Raw genomic sequence first — 8,852 nt, 5'->3', positions numbered from 1 at the left:
CATAGTTCAGGCCTTAAAGAAATGGAGGCATTATTTATTGCCAAAGGAATTTGTTTTATATACTGATCACCAGGCATTACAGTATCTAAAGAGCCAAGGTAAATTGAATCAGAGGCATATGAAGTGGGTAGAGTTCTTGCAGAGCTATACATTTGTGTTGAAGCATAGAAGTGGAAAATCTAACAAGGTTGCAGATGCATTAAGTAGGAGGTAGCCGTTGCTTATAGTAATGCAGGTTGAAGTAGTTGGGTTTGATGAACTCAAGAATTTGTAACCTGAGGATCCTAATTTTGCCGAGGCATGGAAAGCTTGTAAAGAACCTATTGTTGTAGATAGAACTAAGTGGTTAGACTATCTGATTCAGGATGGCATGTTGTTCAAGGGTCGTCAATTATGCATTCCAAGGAGTTCCATGAGGGAAAATTTGATTAAGGAGAAACACAGTGGAGGGATGATAGGACATTTTGGTCAAGATAAGACCATTTCCATTCTTAGAGAACATTATTTTTAGCCTCAGATTTTACAGGATGTGAATAAGTTTGTATAGAGTTGTTAGGTTTGTAAAGTGGCCAAGGGATTTAGTCACAATACTAGACTTTATCAACCATTGCCTATTCCATCAAAGCCATGGGAGGACATAAGTATGGATTTTGTTCTTGGATTGCCAAGGACACAAAGGGGTAATGACTCAGTATTTGTGGTGGTTGATAGGTTCTCCAAAATGTCACATTTAATTCCATGCCATAAAACTCATGATGTTGTCCATATTGTAGACTTGGTTTTTAGAGAGGTGGTAAGACTACATGGCCTCCCAAAGAGTATAGTTTTTGATAGAGACACTAAATTTGTGGGGTATTTCTGGAGAACATTGTGGAAGAAGTTGAGAATAGACTTGAAGTTCAATTCTACACATCACTCACAGACTAACAGACAGACTGAAGTGGTAAATAGAAGTTTGGGCACTTTGCTAAGATGTTTAGTTGGGGATAAGCCCAAGGGATGGGATTTGATTCTACCACAAGCGAAACTTTTTTACAATAACTCTATAAATAGGAGTACTGGTAAATAACCATTCCAAATTGTATATGGAAGTAACCCAAAGACTCTACCAGAATTGAGGAAGATGGAGCAAGGGGAGAGGACAAGTACTGAAGCAGAAGAATTGGTTGAGCATATCAAGCACCAACATGAGGAGGTCTAGGCACACATTATCAAGATGAATCAACAGTATAAAGCTAAGGTTGATCAAAGGAGAAGACATAAGGAGTTCCAAGTAGGGGATCTTGTCATGGTACACTGATGCAGGAGCATCCAGAGGTATAAGGGCAATCTTGTGTCATCAAAAAAAATGTACTTAGACTTAGTTTCTATTTCATGTATTTTCATTTTTGGATACCCATTTGGGTCAAATAAAGGTTCCAACTCTCATAGTTCCACTATTAGTGTTCTGGGTTAGAGTTTTTAATCACCTTGGGATACATGTAAATGTCAAAAAAATAGGAGTATGTAATTGAGCCATCATTTTAGTGAAATAGAAGGTGTAAATTCGTTGGATGATTGTCACTATAATTTAGAGCATTCCAAAAAAAGAATCAGGTCAAAAGGCCCCACGGTTTGAAAGTTATCGCAATTTTTCAATTTCTAGAGACATCCAAAGAATGCTTTAAAGTCATATTAGGGGCATTAAATGACCTCAAATAGGGCCAAAAAATAGGGGAAGGGAGCATGGTGGAAGGGCCAAAGCTATTAATCCTAGGGAGGTTAGAGCCCTCCAAAGGCAAGTACAAGTGTTGCAGGAGGAGCTCCATAGAGGAACAAATGTTGCCGCAAGTGACGAAAGTGAGGACAAAAATGAAGAAGATGAAATTGGACCAGATGGGGAAGTTGATGGGGAAGTTCTGAATCAAGTAGAGGAAAGGCTTTTTAGGGACATTAATAGGTTTGAGAAAAGACCTACAATTGATGTGGGTGTATTTTCAAGAAATTTAAAACCAGATGAGTTGATCAATTGGGTCAATGAACTGGAAGAATACTTTGAGTATGAGGATATCAGCGACCCAGATAGGATTAAGTTTGCAAAGGCCAAAATAAAAGGACAAGCCAAAATCTGGTGGCAAGAGGTTCAATTAGAAAGAAATAGAAGAGGAAAGGATAAGATCACAAGGTGGGATCGCATGGTGGACAAAATAAAGAAGCAGTTCATTCCTGTTGACTATGAGCTTGATTTGTTTAAGAAGATGCATGGGTTAAAGCAAGCATGAAAATTAGTCCAAGAATATATAGAGGAGTTTTACCAACTTTTGATTAGAGTAGGGCATGCCAAAGAAAATATGGAGAATGTTGCTCGTTATATCAGTGGGTTGCGACCTAGCATCCAAGAGGAATTAAGGCTGGTAAAAATGACAAGCATTGAAGAGCCATACCAGTTTGCCTTACGAGTTGAAGAGAATCTAAATAAGAGGTTTGAAGGGAGACAAAGAGGGCATGGTCAAGAAGGAAGGGTTATTGATAGGTCATCTAGAGGCCGAAATGAAACCCAAAAGAAAAATGAAGATGTGGGTACTAGCAGGAACCAAAGGAACGAGGGTTTCAACCGCTCCCATGATCAAGACTTTGGAAATCAGAGAGGAAGAGGTAGAGGATATGGACAAGGAAGAGGAGGCTTCTATGGTACCTATTTCCATTGCAATGAAGAAGGTCATCGTGCCTTTGAATACCCTCAACGAAAAGGAAGGATAGATAAGAGAGCTGAGGGTCAAGCTAGGGTTGCTCATATGGATGAGGATGCACAATCATCACATTCAGAGGATGTAGAAAGAGGAGAGACTTTAGTGAATGAAAGGGTCCTACTACGTGGTGAGATTGAACTAGGACAAAGGAGGAGTTTATTCCATACCAGGTCTAAGTGTGAGGATAAATTTTGTGATGTGATCATTGATGGTGGTAGCACCGATAACTTGGTATCAGAGGAGATGGTCTCTAAGTTGAAGCTCAAGAGGGAGAAATACCCCCAACCCTATCGGATTGCTTGGGTGAAAGATGATCATAAGGTCTTGGTAAGTGAACAATGTTTAGTGAAATTCAAAATTTGGAGTTACCATGATGAAGTTCTCTATGATGTTATTCCAATGGATGTTTGCCATCTATTATTGGGAAGACTGTGGTAGTTTGATAGGCATGCAGTATATGATGGTCATGAAAACACATACTCTCTAATAAAGGATGGAGATCACCACAAACTGATGCCCATGAAAAAAGAAGGTGAAAAGGTATGTAGCAGTGCTAGGATTTGTCTTGTTGATGGAAGGAAGTTTTTAGATGGCATGAAACATCAGTGTATGTGCTATGCTTTGATCCCTAGGAAAGATAAAGAAGGTAGTAGTGAAATACCACTTCACATTTCAAATTTATTAGGTGAGTTTGGAGATATCATCTCTGATAATGTGTCAAAAGGATTGCCACCAGTAAGGAAAATCAGTCATCAGATAGATTTAATTTCAAGAGCTAGTTTTCCTAACAAGGCTACTCACAAGATGACTCCTACTAAAAGTAAGGAGCTAAATAGACAGGTCTAGGAGCTATTGGGAAAGGGCTTGATTTGGGAGAGCCTGAGTCCATGTGCAGTACTTGCAATAGTGGCACCAAAGAAGAATGGAGAGTGGAAGATGTGTATAGACTCTCAAGCTATAAATAGGATAACCATCAAGTATCGGTTTACTTTGCCAAGAATGGATGATCTTATGGACTGCTTGAGTGGAGCTCAGTAATTCACAAAGATAGATCTCAAGAGTATCTATCATCAAATACAAATACAAGAAGGAGATGAGTGGAAAACAACCTTCAAGACTAAGGAGGGTCTTTATGAGTGGTTAGTCATGCCCTTTGGATTGATGAATGCCCCAAGCACCTTCATGCGGCTTATGAATGAGGTACTTAAGAAGTTCTTGGAAAAATTCTTTATTGTCTATTTGGATGATATTTTAATTTTCAGTGAGACTTTGGAAGAACATTTATTGCATATACGTAGTGTCCTTGAAAGGTTAAGGGAAGAGAAACTATTAATTAATTTGAAGAAGTATATCATTGCAAAAAGAGAATTAGTCTACTTGGGGTTTGTTATATCACCTAAAGGTCTCAAAATGGATCTAGAGAAGGTAAAAGCCATCTTGGAATGGCCTACTCCAAGGTCTACTACTGAGGTAAGATCATTTCATGGTCTGGTTAGTTTTTACAAAAAGTTCATTAAGAATTTCAATGGTATATGTGCACCCCTGACTAACACAATAAGAGGGGATAGAAAAGAGTTCAAATGGACTGTGGCAATTGTGAGAAGTTTTGAATTGTTGAAGAAGAAGGTGACAGAACAACCTGTGTTGGTACTTCCAATTTTTAGAAAGGTGTTCTAGGTGGATTGTGATGCTAGTGGCAGTGCTATTGGGGCTGTATTAAGCCAAGAAGGTAAGCCTATTGCATATTTTAGTGAAAAATTGAATGATGCAAAAAAGAAGTATTCTGTTTATGATCAAGAGTTCCATGCAATAGTTCAGGCCTTAAAGAAATGGAGGCATTATTTATTACCAAAGGAATTTGTTTTATATACTGATCACCAAGCATTACACTACTTAAATAGCCAAGGTAAATTGAATCAAAGGCATATGAAGTGGGTAGAGTTCTTGCAGAGCTATACATTTGTGTTGAAGCATAGAAGTGGAAAATCTAATAGGGTTGCAGATGCACTAAGTAGAAGACAGTTGTTTCTTACAGTAATGCAGGTTGAAGTAGTTGGGTTTGATGAGCTTAAGAATCTATACCCTGAGGATCCTGATTTTGCTGAAGGGTGGAAAGCTTGTAAAGAGCCTATTTCTGTAGACAGAACTAAGTGGTTAGACTATCTAATTCAGGATGGCATGTTATTCAAGGGCAGTCAATTATGCATTCCAAGGAGTTCCATGAGGGAAAATTTGATTAAGTAGAAACACAATGGAGGGATGGCAGGACATTTTGGTCGAGATAAGACCATTTCCATTCTTAGAGAACATTACTTTTGGCCTCAGATTTCACAAGATGTGAAGAAGTTTGTATAGAGTTGTCAGATTTGTCAAGTTGCTAAGGGATTTAGTCACAATATTGGACTATATCAGCCATTGCCTGTTCCATCAAAGCCATGAGAGGACATAAGTATGGATTTGGTTCTTGGATTGCCAAGGACACAAAGGGGTAATGACTCAGTATTTGTGGTGGTTGATAGGTTCTCCAAAATGGCACATTTCATTCCATGCCACAAAGCTCATGATGCTGTCCATATTGTAGACTTCTTTTTCAGAGAGGTGGTAAGACTACATGGCCTCCCAAGGAGTATAGTTTCTGACAGAGATACTAAATTTTTGGGGTATTTCTAGAGAACATTGTGGAAGAAGTTGAGAACAGACTTGAAACTTAGTTCCACACATCACCCGCAGATTGACGGCCAAATGGAAGTGGTAAATAGAAATCTGAGCAATTTGCTGAGATGTTTAGTTGGGAATAAGCCCAAGGGGTGGGATTTGATTCTACCACAAGTAGAGTTTGCTTACAATAACTCTATAAATAGGAGTACTAGTAGATCACCATTCCAAATTGTATATGGAAGTAACCCAAGGACTACACCAAAATTGAGGAAGATAGAGCAAGGGGAGAGGACAAGTGCTGAAGCTAAAGAACTTGCTGAACATATCAAGCATCTACATGAGGAGGTTCATGCACACATTACCAAGATTAATCAAGAGTATAAATCTAGGGCTGATCAAAGGAGAAGACATAAGGAATTCCAAGTAGGGGGTCTAGTCATGGTACACTTACGAAAAGAAAGATTTCCAGTCGATACTTACAAAAAGCTAAAAATGAAAAAATTTGGCCCCTGCAAAATTCTGAAAAAACACGACTCAAGAAATGCATATGAGGTGGAGTTGCTAGATGGTATTGACATTTCTCCTATTTTCAACATTACAGACTTAATAAAGTATCATGATGATGGTGCAAATGAGGAGCCGATGTTAGAGCCATTTCTAATTCCTTCTTCTAAGAAGGAGGAGATAGAAGACATTCTAGATCATTGTGTGGGCAAGAATACTAGAAATAGGCAGTATGAAGAGTATCTGGTCAAGTGGAAAGGACGATTGATAGAGGACTCAACTTGGATATCAGCAACTGAGGTTTCCCATTTGGGATTTCCTCTACCATTCATAAAGTAACAGGGTCATTTTTCAATCTACCCTAGGTGTCTGATGCAGGAGCATCCAGAGGTATACGGGCAATCCCGTGTCATCCAAAAAAATGTACTTAGACTTAGTTTCTATTTCATGTTTTTTCATTTTTGGATACCCATTTGGGTCAAATAAAGGTTCCAACTCTCACAGTTCCACTATTAGTGTTCTGGGTTTGAGTTTTTAATCACCTTGGGATACGTGTAAATGTCAAAAAAAAGAGGAATATGTAATTGAGCCATTATTTTGGTGAACTAGAACATGGAAATTGGTCGGATGACTTTCATTGTAATTTAGAGCATTCCAAAAAAAGAATCAGGTCAAAAGGCCCCACGGTTTGAAAGTTATCGCAATTTTTTAGTTTCTAGAGACATCCTAAGAATGCTTCAAAGTTAGTTTAGGGGCATTAAATGACCTTGAATATGTTGAAAAAATGGGGGATGAGTGAAGCTGGTGCATAGGGCTATAGAGCGCTTTGAGCTTTTTAGAAATGTAAACGGTTTGTCAATCGGAGCTACGGTTCAAAAGTTATGCCTCCCAGAAGTTCGGTTACCATTTCTAGATTCTTCTAATTTTGTGCCAACTTCTAATGTGACTTCTAGAGCCTTCTATTTGGTCAGTGGATGCTAACTAGAACTTTCTAGAATGTATTCCTAATCTTTAACCCTCCAGGGTCTATTTAAGAACATTTTTGGCATTGTAAAAGGCAATTAGGAGTGGAGTTTGAGAGAAGGTATTGGGAGAAGAATTTATCTCAAGATTTATGCTATTGTAAGCCCATAGGGCATGTTTTGGAGTCTATTTCTGTACACTAAGTGTACTAGCATATTATTTATAGTTAATAAAATTTTCCCTTTCCTGTTGTGTCCATTCTGTGCTTGGGTAGTGTCCCCATCATACACTTAAGATAGGAGAAATTTCTAGTAGGTACTTACAACAAGTTGAAGATGAAGAAATTTGGCCCCTGTAAAATTATGAAGAAACATGACTTAGGAAATGCATATGAGGTCGAGTTACCAAATAGAATTCACATTTCTCCTATCTTTAACATTGCAGACTTAACAGAGCATCATGATGATGGTGTAGATGAGGGGTTGATGCTAGAGCCATGTCCAATTCCTACTTCTAAGAAGGAGGAGATAGAGGAGATTCTAGATAGTCATGTGGGCAGGAGTACCAGAAACAGGCAATACGAAGAGTATCTAGTCAAGTGGAAAGGATCGTCGATAGAGGACTCAACTTGGATATCAACTGCTGAGGTTTCCCATTTTGGATTTCCTCCACCATCCATAAAGTGACAGGGTCACTTTTTGATCTACCCTAGGTGTTTGATGCAGGAGCATCCAAAGGTATAAGGGCAATCCTGTGTCACCCAAAAAAAATGTACCTAGATATAGTTTTTGTTTCATTTGTTTTCATTTATGGATACCCATTTGGGTCAAATAAAGGTTCCAACTCTCACAGTTCCATTATTAGTGTTCTGGGTTAAAGTATTTAAGCACCTTGGGATATGCGTAAATGCCAAAAAAATAGGACTATGTAATTGGGCCATAATTATGGTGAATCATAAGGTGTAAATTGGAGGGAGGATCAAAATTGTAATTTAGAATATTCTTGAAAAAGAATCAGGTCAAAAGGTTACACGGTTTGAAAGTTATCGCAGTTTTTTGATTTCTGGAGACCTCCTAAGAATGCTTCAAAGTTAGGTTGATGGCATTAAATGACCTCATATAGGGCCAAAAAATGGGGGATGAGTACATCTAGTCCATAAGGCTATAGAGCACTCTGAGAGCTTTTCGAAAATGTAAACAATTTGTCAATCGGAGCTATGGTTCAAAATTTATGCCTCCCGAAAGTTTAGTTACCATTTCTGAATTCTTTTAATTTTGTACCAACTTCTAATGTGACTTCTGGAGCCTTCTATTTGGTCAATGGATGCCAACTAGCACTTTCTAGAATTTATTTCTAATCCTTAACCCTTTGGAGTCTATTTAAGGACATTTCTAGCATCGTAAAAGGCAGTTCAGAGTGGAGTTTGAGAGAAGGTACTAGGAGAAGAAAATTATCTCTAGTTTCATGCTATTATAAGCCCATAGGGCATGTTTTGGAGTCTATTTTCTCTACACTAAGTGTACTAGCATATTTTCATTGTTAATAAAATTTTCCCTTTCCTATTGTGTCCATTCTATGCTTGGGTTGTGTCCTCATCAACTTTTGTATCAACCCAACAACTTTTTCATCTCAATCTAATGGCTTCATTTGCAGTTCCAATTCATTTCACTTTATTTTAAAAAGTAAGCTTTTGAATTCATATGATTTTTTTAAATTTTCATCATCCATAAACTCCTTAGCCTCGATTATTCTATCATCAATCATTTGTGTCTCTAATAATAATTTCTTCACTCTTTGCTCATTCTTTGATGCTTGAGACATTAAGAATCTTCTTCTAACATCATCAAAATACTTACTTCCTCTTGGAAAAAAATGAAGAGCGTTGTGTTGATCCTTGTCTAGTATTTTTACCATCTTTTTCTTCTTATGCCTTTGTTCTACCCATGGAGAACTATTGGGAGCATCTTGAGCATCTTGTTCTAGCTTCTCATCTTCAGA

This window comes from Cupressus sempervirens, chromosome 3 (genome assembly GCF_028749045.1).
Source record: "Cupressus sempervirens isolate cs-2001-9-10 chromosome 3, ASM2874904v1, whole genome shotgun sequence".
Taxonomy (NCBI): Eukaryota; Viridiplantae; Streptophyta; class Pinopsida; order Cupressales; family Cupressaceae; genus Cupressus; species Cupressus sempervirens.
The sequence above is the reverse complement of the archived record's forward strand: the minus strand, read 5'-3'. Positions refer to the sequence as shown.